Source organism: Saccoglossus kowalevskii, chromosome 12 (assembly GCF_978046115.1).
Source record: "Saccoglossus kowalevskii chromosome 12, keSacKowa6.1, whole genome shotgun sequence".
Taxonomy (NCBI): domain Eukaryota; kingdom Metazoa; phylum Hemichordata; class Enteropneusta; family Harrimaniidae; genus Saccoglossus; species Saccoglossus kowalevskii.
The window spans coordinates 11,524,348-11,539,089 of NC_140652.1; positions in this window are offsets into that span (position 1 = coordinate 11,524,348).

Below are 14,742 nucleotides of genomic sequence, written 5' to 3' on the forward strand. Positions count from 1 at the left end.
CGAGACCTAGCCACAAAATCGGCAAAGGATACCTTTCATACATTCAATAACATCTTTTCTGATATGTATGCAAGTCAACATCCAACAATACTTCCAAACAAACTGAAATGAAATTCAATGTTCTTTTGGAAGAGTACTGTAGCAGTATACTACCTGATGTTATACTAAATTACCATCTATTGGATGATGAGAAACGGACTGCTCTGAATACACTAAACAATTTCATTTGTGGGCTCCATACTTTGGTTCACATGGCTGAAATATCACAGAAGGTATTGATTGAAACTGAACGTGGTCTTTTTTCAGATGTCATTCCAGGAGTTGAGAAAGAATTCCATCAACCAAATGAATCTGGCACCACAAGGTTGGTTCTCATTGTTTGCAAAGCTTTTTCCAAGAGAGGAAATGCAAAGAATGGATGTCATGTTTTTTGTCTTACTTTTCTGCAGGCCAACCATCTCAGGACCTTACCTCTAGGACCTTATTGCGGAAACAGTTTCAACATTTTATTCAGCAATGCTGGGTATGTCTTTTTCTTACATGAGCAGATGGTTCAGTTTCTGAGTAAGATGGATCTTACTAGTAGGCGTCTTCTAAAAGCAGTTGATTCTGACTTACAAACGCATTTTTTTGTTAGTGGTTGCAAGACACTTGGCCTTATTTCTAAATATGTCACCACCCCGTTGCTGAAGATGACAGCATATGTAGATATTCACATCTCTGAAGTTGGAACATTTTTTTTACAGCTCATTACTTATTTACCAGATGCTGTTCTTACTTTGGAATATTTTATGCAAGGGAAGATGTTGAAATAAACAAAGATGTTATCAATCTGTGTATGATGATGCTACCAAAACAGTAAGTGGGCAGTGGCAGTTATTGCATGAAAGAGAAGAACACATTGTGCAAGTTAGAAAGACAAACCAAGGGGCTGCTTTTCAAAAACGGGCCAGACAGGTTGCGGAACAGCAGTGTGCTAAAGAGAAGCGGACAGTTGACATCATACACTTTGGACTTTGGCATACCGTAACTACACCTTCATTCGGTTTATATACGTCGGCAAATATCCCTTTATGGTTTTCAAAGCAGGCGTATGGATATAAGCACCCACCATTCTATATAGAGAAGATTGAAGATGTGTAATTGGAATCCATTCACTGCATATAAATTGTAATTTTAACCAGATAAGTGTAAATGTCATTCATATCTGTAAATGTTGTGATTATTATGATTATAATAATTGATGTGATCCACTAATTTATATATAATCATATTAATATTTTGTCCAAAATCACGAGCGAGTCTAAATTGTTCACAATATATTCCAGTTTCATTTAAACTTTCCAAATACGTGATACAGCAGTGCCTACAATTTGAGGTACAACATTATTATATATTTAAAGCCTATGTGATTCTCTTAATTTTCAACACTATTCATTGTGATAACATTGGTTTTTCATATTTGTTTCAAAACAACATGCCTATAAAGTAACTAATGGTTGATCAAAGTTGGTGCCTATAAACATGCATATAAAGTAACTAATGGTTGATCAAAACTTCTAAGTCAGTTGTAACATAACATAAAACACTCTGAAGTTAATTTATCATTACATATTCACAATTTGTTGTGCATATATCAAAATATGGCACCTCATTGTTTGACAAAATTTATTAGCAGCTTCAATAACATACGTGAATTTTGAATTAATTTATGCTAGCAATGTTGGATAAGGATACTAATCACAATTTTTCATGTCAGATAACAGAGTATTCACAGTGGTACAATATCACTTATGAAGAAGATCTCACTACTGAGGGTTCACCTATTGTTTATACTTATAAGTTATTAGAAGATTATGAAAAAGATCTTCAATTATTATTTTATTTCCAGACCAGGGTTCAGGTCGGACGATTTTTGTTTGTTCATTACGTATGCCTTGCATGCACAAACAAAACGCCCCTTTTCAGGGTCACACCATCCTCTAAAAAGCAAACTACCGTTAGTAAAAAAAACATCCCACATACACACAAATGATGTAATCATTTGAACGGCAATGGCAGTGTTTGTAACTTTTTCAACAGTATTTGATTATGTGTTGTATACCAAAATATTCAATATACCCAAATAAACACCAATCTATCAAATGTTGCACAGAGCTGTGTGCAAAGCCTATTTCGTTCGAATGGTTAAATGGTCATCAGCTGCAACAAATTATGTCAAATATGTCAGTTAATGTATTTGAATATAGATATGGCAACTACCATGGTGATACAAAATGAATAAACACCTTCCCATACTAGTCTGTAAATGACAGGAAAAGCTAAAAAAATGCAGCTGGTGTGCCTTCAATAGCACTGATGTATGCAGGATCTGGATGTGAAAGTAATAACAATAAAAGAAGGATAGGTGTGCAAGTCTAAAGGTATAGTATGGATCAGTCACTGTTATGGTGATCGGAATAGCTGCTAATGTGATAGTGCTAGTAGCCCTTTCAAAAAATTATGAATTACAGTCAATTTAATTCAAAATTTTCTGTTTTTAGGAAATTTTGATTAAGTTTTCGACTTAATTCAATACTTAGGTCGAATCATTTGCGGATATCTTGGATTCATATACCCAAAAACCAACATTGTGGTGTTTTTGACATTTTTGGTTTTTGGGTTTCAGCAATTCTGTCATTGATAAAATGAAAAAAAGGGCCTGTAGAGATTCCACTTCTTCTAATAATCAATTTCCTGTGGAATATAAGTTAAGTTAATATTCGTTACAGCAAACTACTGTAATTGTAAATTGCTCTATTTTACATGTAATAAACCTCCCGACCGATGATATGTGTTCTGAATGCCCAAGTGTATGGCATGTATACTTCAAAGAATTATGATTACACGAATTAATATTACAAATCTTTACCATTATACACGGTTTCTAAATATACAATATATGTGTGTGTATTTATTTCTTATCATTTGATAAAAACAGAAAGGTGTGATTGGCTCTATTAACATTTTTTTACATTTTTGTTTGTAGTATGGTTTATATATTGTCACGACAGCTCATGCATGTGAAGTTACACGGCAGAATAGATATAAGATGTACAACGCCGTGATCAGTGTCAAATAATATTAGTGAATAATATATATAACTGTAGTTAAATATTCAATATATAAACAAAATGGCGTGATTGACAGGCTATATAAGCCGTTTTCACTTATATCTAATACTTCTATATCTTAACAACTCATACCAGTGGAATTCTAATACAATGTGTTTATGCAGTGAAATTAGTATTTATGTGACAAGGCTTGTTTTAGAGAAAATTAGAATCAATTTATCGGTAAAATGTTCAAAAATGATCAAAAAATATCTGTCAAAAGTACAGTTTCTGTAATCAATTGGCAATGTATACTTGTAATCCTTTGAACGACATAATTTTCAGTCCAATTTGTTTCAATATTTTCTAGAAGAATAATATGATTTGTTATTTTTGAAAAAAACCTTGTTCCTAAGAATAATATCTTGGTTGGACATATTACTAAGGGCCGACAGATGAGCGAAACGCACCGAAATAGTTTGCCAGAAAGTCTTCACAACTATACACTCACAGAATAGATGAATCAATGTTTCATCATACGTTTCACAGAAACTGCATTTTGGTGATGTAACCAGGCTAGAGTTCATGGAATATAAATCTTTGTTTGTATAGAGAATATTATGATTTAGTTTAAATTGAAAATTTCTTGTTCTATTATCAATTGTAGTGGTGAATGGCAAATTATACACATCTGAAAAAGTAATACTAGTATGGTCAATATTCTAAGCGTATTTTCCTGCTGTCAATTTCGTTAACTTTGGTAAATTTATTGTTGATATGTAGTCCAAAATCGTAAATTCTAAAATTCCCTTTAATATTTGGAATAGCGCTTACTACAACATAATTCCCAAATGTGATAACCCATGTGTTTTCCATTCGTCCCGAGGAATGAGATCGTCGTTCTGTCTGAAAAGATCTGATACATATTTTATACCAAATTTGTGCAGTATTCTATAGAAAATAGACTTTCCTCCAACCGTAATTACCTTATTACATATAGTACATATCAATACCTAAATCAGTTTGGTTATTTAATTCTGACCATGCGCTAAAACAATCTATGTAAAATGTTGGCAAATTAACATCAAGTAATTCAGTGGTGAAGTTACATTTAAAAACAATACTCCCACCTACATTTTCAATTCTCTTTGTTAAAAGATCCTTCCAGACGTGGCTGATATTTTTATCTAGATAACGTGTGATCCAGTTTATCTTTTGTGTTTTATAAATTGTACCAATATCTGGTGCCCCAAGACCCCCATCGTCAATGCCCGATATCATAGTTTTACGGGAAACCTTGTCTTTACCGCCCCAGAGAAAACAAAACAAAACAAAATTGCATTATTTTTTCTCAGTTCTTCAAGCGGAATCGTTATCAAATTTAAAATGTACTGTAATTTAGAAATACCAATTGCTTTCATGATCAGAATTTTGTCAATGAGAGTAAGGTTGCGTTGTTGCCAAATATTAAATATTTTGAGGAGATCAGATTTAGATTTTAAGAGATTAAACTCCAACGCTTCATGTTTATTGTATGAAAAATAAATGCCAACTATTTTAATTGGAGACGTAGGCCACTTACATTGTACAATTTATCTTTACGCTTCCGCCACCTACCCAACCATAGGGCTTCAGTTTTCTGAATATTTAGCTTAAGGCCAGAAGCCATATACAACTTGTTAAATAAATGCAACAGTTGATTTCCAGAATTTTCTGTTGATAAGAAACAGGTGAGATCGTCGGCATACGCGGACGACCTAACCTCTTTGTCACCTATTTTGAAACCACAGATATAAGGACTTACATTAATTGATACAAGTAGCACTTTCAGCACAATAATAAATAAATATGGTGACAATGGCTCACCTTGTCTAACCCCGCGTGTAATGTTGAAATAGCCCGTACTACAACCGTTATTCATAACACAGTGTTTGAATAATATGTATGCACCCATTTAATAAATGATTCACTAAAGTGAAAAGCATTCAGACATTTAAAAAGAAATTGCCCCTCAACTGTGTCAAAAGCTTTTTCGAAATCATGATACCTGGGATATTTTCTTCCTTTGTATACGTAAGCATTTCGTCAATCAAACGAGTACAGTCACCTATGTTCCGGCCTTTCAAAAATGCACATTGTGATTCACCAATTACTGACGGAAGAACTTTTTTAACGCGTTCAGCAATACATTTTGAAGCCAGTTTGGCATCCACATTAATAAGGGATATCAGCCGCCAATTTTTCAAACTGAGATGTTTTTTACCCGGTTTATTAATTAATGTGATAACACTTTTCTTTTGTGAATCAGATAACTCGCCCTGTGCATAACCCTCATTTAACAAATCCATGACCAAGTTGAGTCATTGTTTAGACACCCTGCAGCTTAAAATGGTATGGTCCAAATCCAAATTCGATATGGCGGTGTTGAATATCTGTGCGATATGGCAGTGTCGTCGAAAAACATGGCATCAAAATGATTTCTGTTTATTTATTTACTGTTGTAGATCCTGAGAACTAGCCATTGAATATGATGTCGGGAATAAATGGTATTCTGAACAAGCTTTATTAATTATTGCTGGCAATATTCACGTATGAATTGGGAGCAAACTGTGACACCAAATCTAGTCGTTGTATTGTTATGCTTCTAAAATATTGTTTTCAAATGTCTTGAAACAGATTCAAATATAAGGATATGGATTGTAAAATATTAAGATTATATAGTGTCCAACACATTAATTCTTTTAAAGAATTCAGTGACATTATTATAAAATAAAATAAATTAAATAAAAATATTAACACGTTTAACCCATTGATCTACCTTAAGTAATATTGAAATTAAGAAATTTGCCATCACAAACTCTGGGGGAGGTGAAACTACTTTCCAACTGATTTATTTTCTTTCAACATGGGTTGAGCTACATTGTTTTCTATGAGCATTTTTTTTTTGCCTTACTCTTCAAAGTTTGAGTGAGATATGTTTTTTTATAATATATATTTTTCTCTCACAATTTTCTCTGTATAAATTTGTTTTCAACCAGTCTAGACTTTTTGATAGTAAATCCCTGGACAGTTATTTATTGATGGTGAAAACAAATCTGTCTGTGGTGAATATGCTGGTAGGTGGACAGCGCCCTTAAATTGTGACCATCAACATCTCGGGGAATAAAATCCCGGGAATAAACTATATAGGTATATTAGTAGTTATCATAATAGAGCACTTCCAATAATCACCCAACCATCACAGTCATGGTAAGACTACTGACCGGGGATTCGTCAGTTTGACGCAAAGCATTGTTGGTAGTCACAAGCAACAGGGCGATGTATTTATAACAAAATCGTTGTTTCGTTGCATGAAACTAGTTTTTGCGACCGACTTCCATGTCTCGTATGATTTTTATGTTGGTCGACTCATGTTTACCCCATTGCAATCAGATACAACTATATGAAAGATTCTTCTCAACAGATTTCTACCCGGGTGACGAATCCCATCTATACAACTACCCCGGGACGACTTCTCAGGTCTGTTTTGGACTGATGATTGGTGGTCGATTGATCTATGTACGGGATTGAACTGAACTCTGGGCTGGTGCACTGGCGAGATGTAATTACTCTCTGAATGTATGACAATCGTGAGTGTAAAGCATCGATAGTATCAGTCGTTTCAACATACCCGCCTGCTTGCAAATAAATCTCCACGCATACACGGACTCTGTAGCTTCAAAAACATGGCATCAAAATGATTTCTGTTTATTTATTTACTGTTGTAGATCCTGAGAACTAGCCATTGAATATGATGTCGGGAATAAATGGTATTCTGAACAAGCTTTATTAATTATTGCTGGCAATATTCACGTATGAATTGGGAGCAAACTGTGACACCAAATCTAGTCGTTGTATTGTTATGCTTCTAAAATATTGTTTTCAAATGTCTTGAAACAGATTCAAATATAAGGATATGGATTGTAAAATATTAAGATTATATAGTGTCCAACACATTAATTCTTTTAAAGAATTCAGTGACATTATTATAAAATAAAATAAATTAAATAAAAATATTAACACGTTTAACCCATTGATCTACCTTAAGTACTATTGAAATTAGGAAATTTACCATCACAAACTCTGGGGGAGGTGAAACTACTTTCCAACTGATTTATTTTCTTTCAACATGGGTTGAGCTACATTGTTTTCTATGAGCATTTTTTTTTGCCTTACTCTTCAAAGTTTGAGTGAGATATGTTTTTTTATAATATATATTTTTCTCTCACAATTTTCTCTGTATAAATTTGTTTTCAACCAGTCTAGACTTTTTGATAGTAAATCCCTGGACAGTTATTTATTGATGGTGAAAACAAATCTGTCTGTGGTGAATATGTTGGTAGGTGGACAGCGCCCTCAAATTGTGACCATCAACATCTCGGGGAATAAACTCCCGGGAATAAACTATATAGGTATATTAGTAGTTATCATAATAGAGCACTTCCAATCATCACCCGACCATCACAGTCATGGTAAGACTACTGACCGGGGATTCGTCAGTTGCAGTTTTTTTTTTTTATAAACTACTATGGGGATTCGTCAGTTTGACGCAAAGCATTGTTGGTAGTCACAAGCAACAGGGCGATGTATTTATAACAAAATCGTTGTTTCGTTGCATGAAACTAGTTTTTGTGACCGACTTCCATGTCTCGTATGATTGTTATGTTGGTCGACTCATGTTTACCCCATTGCAATCAGATACAACTATATGAAAGATTCTTCTCAACAGATTTCTACCCGGGTGACGAATCATATCTATACAACTACCCCAGGACGACTTCTCAGGTCTGTTTTGGACTGATGATTGGTGGACGATCGACCTATGTACGGGATTGAATTGAACACTGGGCTGGTGCACTGGCGAGATGTAATTACTCTCTGAATGTATGACAATCGTGAGTGTAAAGCATCGATAGTATCAGTCGTTTCAACATACCTGCCTGCTTGCAAATAAATATCCACGCATACACGGACTCTGTAGCTTCAAAAACCGTAGTCGTAGTAATACGGAAGTGATATGGCACTCGTTCATTTGAAAGAAAGTGCGCCATCTGGTGGCAACGCTTACATGATATACAAATTCCGGCAAATAATGGATCAACGCATACAACCGTATGAGATGCTGAATTGTTCGAGTTACGGACATCGAGTAACATATTTCAGAAACCACGCCCACTTTTACTAAACAACGCATAAATTGCAACTCTATGTCCAATTAACCGAACCTCGAGTGACGAACAAGATAGATTTTATTTCAGTTAACGTTCAAATTGCTATTAGATTCACATCTTTACGAAAATATATTACATGAAATTACTGTTAATTACTTTGTTAACACTAATTGAGTTTGTTTATATCCAGAAACGTTGTGTATTCATTAACAGGGCGTTTGCCTCACTATTTCGGATTAGCGCCCTCACAGGTCAATTGTACTGTCTTGCCTGTGTGACCTTTCACCTCTCTATGATCTGTTGTTACTTAGGTAAGATTTTTGTATTGACTCAAAATATCCATCGTAATCCTGTCATTTAATATTGCCATCCTTATTTAATTTATATCTTGTTTGAAACATGAGTACCTTGACATTATGCCTTATAGTTTTGTTAGGATTGATTGTTTCTTAATATTATTTACTCAAGAATTTAAATTTGATATGAGTTATAGGTAAACGCGCATAGAGTCATTTTTGCTAACTTTTGTTAGAAATTTTTTATGTATGACAAAGTTATGCATCCCTATTGAAAGTTGTGTTTTTCACCTCTCTATGATCTGTTGTTACTTAGGCTAAATGAAAATAAAGATCCGAGATTATTATCAGCAACCACAATTACTCGAACTCTTGTGTGTGTGTTTTCCCGTAAATTGCTTAAACACTGCACTCAAAATACGCAATTCACTGTTCCGGCCCCCACCGCCAGTGAGACCTGTGACAATTGTAAGAAGAAAGTCAATATCAATAAGAAAACGTTACTTTTTTAATTAGTGTCTTGAACAATTGATTCATTCTCTATTGCGTGTTGTACACACTGTTAAGTTTTTTGGTCTCAAAACGTTACGGATGAACCATTTTATTAAAATACTGTAAACTGTGCAAAGTGTACATTTATAATGCAAACGAAGGTGTACAGTCTTAGAAATATTTATTGTCAGTAAGAGGGGTTGCACTCAGCAAGACATCTGAATCTACAGAAACATCACAGTTGATACAGTTCTGCAGAATGGGCTACAACATTGCGGTAAAGATGTGAAGCATCGAGAGATGCAGTGTTTCTGGTGCAGTGAGCAGTTCAAGTACAGAGGTGGATGGACGGGTTGAAGGGTGGGCTACACAACCCCACGCTACACATTAAGCAAGCGTGTACATGTAAACTTGTATGGGTTTTTAACACTTTTGACAAATAAAGCTGTGGCGCTCTGGGGCATAATGACGAGTCTACTGAGCAATACACACTAACACAAAACACAGAATTTTGAATAAATTAAACACAATATACACCTGGCACTAAGTCATGCTACATATATATATATATATATATATATATATATATATATATATATATATATATATATATATATATATATATTAGTAAGCAAGTCTAATTGCAACTCGGGTTCTCTCGCGACATGCACCGATATTTACAATCTGTCTCAGTTGTTTGGATGGCATATACAATTCCATTAGGGGTTATTGAGTGTTAGGTTTAATGTAAGGTTTCAGCTTAGGGCAGGGCCTAGAGGAACTCTGCTATATTTTATCAAATTCTGCTTTAATACTAATGTATATCTTATTGATTATGCAGATGAACGTAAGGTATGTTAGTCACCAGCTGCATGTAAAGCTAAATACTAGATATAAGACACACGTGATGGAAACTCAGCATCAAACATGCTATCCAGTATCAAGTCACTCATTTGCCATTATATGTACTATGAAACTTTCACCACTGTCTCATATTTATGTTATGCAAACAATTATGTTATAAAAACGTTTTCCGAAATTAAATGTTTTATGATGCATTTATATCGATATATATTTCACCAAGAGATGTTTTGTAAATAATTATACTACATGCTGCTTTAATTGTCTGGTTTTCTCAGATACTATAATACAGTAGCTTCTTTCAGCCAATATGTTTGTAAACTACATTTATGTATTTTGAGCGTAGTGTACTTTTTGATAATGTATTATATGTTGTCGCTTGTATGTATTTATCAATTCAGTAATACAGAGCTAGTTGTGATGTAATATTGAACGGATAAGCTTTACTGTACAAAATAAATTGTGAAGAAAAGTGGTTAAATATAAAATATCTTGTAATTTTCCTACCACTCGTATTTAATTTGGCATTTCCTCTTACAATATTATGAGTTTAGAAGCGCTAAATAATTACGAACATTTCACAATTCCACATTCAACATTTTATTCAATCACGACGACTTGAAACAAATATTTTTACTTATGTGTCACCTTTTTTCATGATTATAACCTAACCTCGTTATACAGTCCGTATAATGTGGATACGCTATAATAACAATAATGGGAGTACAATATACAATATAACATGTATTCTCCGTGATGTTAGAGACACACATTGATCTTTTTAATAGGATCTTAGTTCAATTTAACTAAATTATGTATTAAATATATAATGACGAAAACAGAATGATTATTTGTTTAGTTCCCTGTCTACATCAAACAATTTAATATCAAAGGTCAATCATTTTTTTTATCATGAACAATATTACTCGTGCCCGAAAAGGAACAAAGAAACTATAGATTAGTAACTCAAGGCTAATATACCTACTTTGAAATGCTACTAATAACGGTAATTTCGACTTCGCTGTTAGTGAACTTGGTCGATTGAAACATATGACAGGTAGTATAGCCGTGACTAAACAGAGTAAACTTGAATATGGGTTCTCATTTGAAACAATTCGAAATGTCACGCTGTGCACGTCTCAGTTCCATGTAAAAAAAACAACGCACACGCTTTGTAAACGCATAGAATATTAAATTGATCACGATGCATCGCGACGAATGTGGAACGTTAAATATAATCTGAAATAGTGTTAGTATAAACAGTGTAAACAGACACATAGCAATGTGTTCATATGAAATCAACTCCATGATGTCAGTTTCAACAATTTTAATTCGGGGGTATTTTGAGGTATATTAAAATTCTACAATTAAGTTTTAAAATAATTCGGCTATTAGATGTGCAAAGAACGAGAACTGCAGTAAGAATATCCTTAAATCTTTTACATTGGTTAGTTTTTCTGGAGGTAATGACTGGGCATCGACAATGAAACCCCGTATACAATTCCGGGGGTTGATGACATTAACATGGGTTGCCCGATGTTCAGGCGCCAATGATGCATACGTTTTATTGAATGACTGAGGACATTTATTTTTCATTGAAAGAAACTAGAGTTTCCATAGAATCGTATCATCTTGGCCTAATACTGATGTCGTAATAGGAAGAAATGTATCATGTACATGCGTTATATACATTATTGATATTCACCGTGCTAGCCCTGTATTACATATACTGAACGTATCTGTCCGCACGACAAGTCAGTGCACTATTAATGAATAACAGGGCTATACTTAATTGGCAATAGGTTTACCCAAGAAAGGTTTTGGTTTATTAAACAAGACATAAATATCACCATCTGCGGAAATTAGTCAGAAGTCTTGTACAAAAAACAATCTGCTGTTATGAGTTATTAATGATCGTATTATATGTGTAGCTTCATTAAATATTTCGAACAGCCACAGACGGGCTGAAAGATAATATGTTTCTGTCTCCTTTTCACTTTCAAATCTTAACGACATGCCTACATATAAATGAAAACACGCGTCATCGCATTATTGGGGTTTGATAAATAAATAACTAACAAAACAGTTTTTGCTATCACTGAAATATGTTGAATAATGTATTATAGCATTGAAATATATAGTTCATAAATTCCATGTACTTTGCGTGTGTGTCTTCTTCACATTTGCCCTCCATTCTGTATAATATATTACCCCAGTCTTAATCTGTTGCATATGAACGCGACCTGTAGGCTGTCGTGTGCACGTGTGCATCGTACTCGTATATATATTTAACTCGATTTCCCAAATAGGGGCCCCTGTATGAAATCAGACACGTTTCATTTACATATTCACTCCAATGGAGACGTCATAATATGAGACGTATTTCAATTGGATACAATGAAGACAAATATCAATAAGTTACAGAAAACAACGCAGTTAAGCATCACACGAGATTCATATCAAATATAGCAAATTTCTGAACCAAGTACGCATGTACGTAAATTGATTTCCAAAGTGTAACACTAATATATTGTCTATCATGTGTTGTGTTACCTGAAGATTATTATATGTTAATTTCAGAACGCCTGAGTTTTTACTATTGTTTTAATCGCTCCAATACTCGGCTCGGTTCACATAGACTGTCAATGTCAATGTAAATATACGTTTATCGTAATTTATTACTACAAAGTCGGGTTTTTCATTATTTTCTTTTGATTTTGTTCATTGAAAATTAGAATTTCAAGAGAACTATTTTTAAATGACATTCAAATTTGCATTTGCATGTATTTACAGCTAAAATTGGATATAACCCTGAACGTCTGATTACATTGCATACGGAACTACACGGGAAACTCATTATTGTACCTTTGTTTCTTTATTAGTCTCGCTGTCATTGTAGATAACAGATTGAGTCGCTCATTCAACAATTTGCATTTTCGACTACTTCTTATAATTTATCAGCCCGATTGCTTTAATATATGTAAGTATCTTGATTTGTTCATCTCGTGATATCATTAATTCTTTATATTTAGTAAATAGTTTGGTTATTTTTTGAAAACTACCAGTTCAATTGCGTGGATATTTAGATACATTGGGTCGATATTTATCCAATTTGTTCATTTCGCGACAATATCACATTAAATCTCAATTCCGACTTATTCTTAAAAACTACCAGCCAATTGCGTTAATACTTGGTATGTAGGTAACGATATCATTAATTCTCTATTTTAAGCAAATATTTTTGTAATTTATGGTAAAAAATGTGATGACATCGTTAATCTTTTTTGGTTAAAAAACTGATATTATATCATATATCATATTTGTTTATTTCGCGACGATATCCACAACTCTGTAATTTTGTTTCACTGAATACCATTGTCATTTTTGGTGAAAATGCCATTTTTGAGTCTTAAAAACTGCTACTCTAATTGCTTTGATACTTCATATATTTCTACCTTGGATATATTCTATGAGTGTAGTTTCATTTGTGACAATATAGGAACACGCTACTAATTCACCGACACATCCTTCAACCAGAGTTAGTTATTATTAAATTTTCCAGTGAAAAGATAAACATATGTATTGAAACACTTATAATAGAATATAAACAAAGCCAAGTTTATTTTCCGCAACACTATGATGTTTATGTAACTATGCATGCCCTTATTATTGCAATGCTCTGCTGAAACAGCGGAGTTGTTTCGACCGTCAGCTTGCTTGTTGAAACTATATCGATCGAATTATGTTTCCTTGTGTCATAGGATAACACGGTGTTGTTGTCATCTTCTATATAGTCCGTACCCGATGATCATCTGGCGATGTAAACCAGAAATACAGACGTTTATTTACAAGGATGCTCAATCAGAATAAAAGCTTTATTGACAACTCGTCATGGGAATACTCACAAAGCAGTGAATCTCATCTGAACTTCTGCAATGTAATGACTGTGAACGACAAGTACTTCTCCGGTGCAGCAGTACTTCTCATCGGTGGATTTCTGCTCAATCTTGCCTTTGTGGTCGTCGTAATCAGAGTTCCGTCGATGCGAAGCACAGTAAATTATTTTCTGTTAAATCTTAGTATAACGGACTCTCTGTTGAACATCTTTTCAATTGTATTTTTGTTTTGTTTTGTGTTTGATGGGACGGGCTGTATCCTATTTACCAGTTATATCAACTGGTGTGCTTTTTATATACCACACCAATTTCTGTTTTTTACAGGAATTACCACAGTGATTATTCTAAGCATAGAGCGATACGTTGCTATTTGTAAACCCATTTTGTATAAAACGCAAGAAATGCACCGAAAATCTCGCCAGTTTGCACTGTTGTGTGTAACATATATAACGGCTATTTTGCTCACCATTCCAGCCCAGGTAAAATCTTGCACACATTATTATCACAACACAGTGGCTATAATTGTTTATCGCATGACCAGTCTGATCCTATTTGTTCTTTCCATTGCTATCGTTTCCCGGATGTATATCGGAATAGTCCGCAAAATTAAAGAATACGAAAACAATGCAATTACTGAAACTGTATCAGATAAAAAACAAGTCGCTCGTGTGTGTTTGGTCACCACTGTGATCTACATGGTGTGTACCTCGGCTAGAATCATAAATGACATCATGTTTTTAGTAAATGCATGTAATCCTGATTTGATATCTATCGACACTGCCCAATGTTTCAACTGGATTGCGTATCATTTCACGTTCTTCACTTCGTCTATCAACTCAATATTATATAACATAAGCAGTAAGAAATACCGCCAGGCTTTCAAGCAATGTTTCTG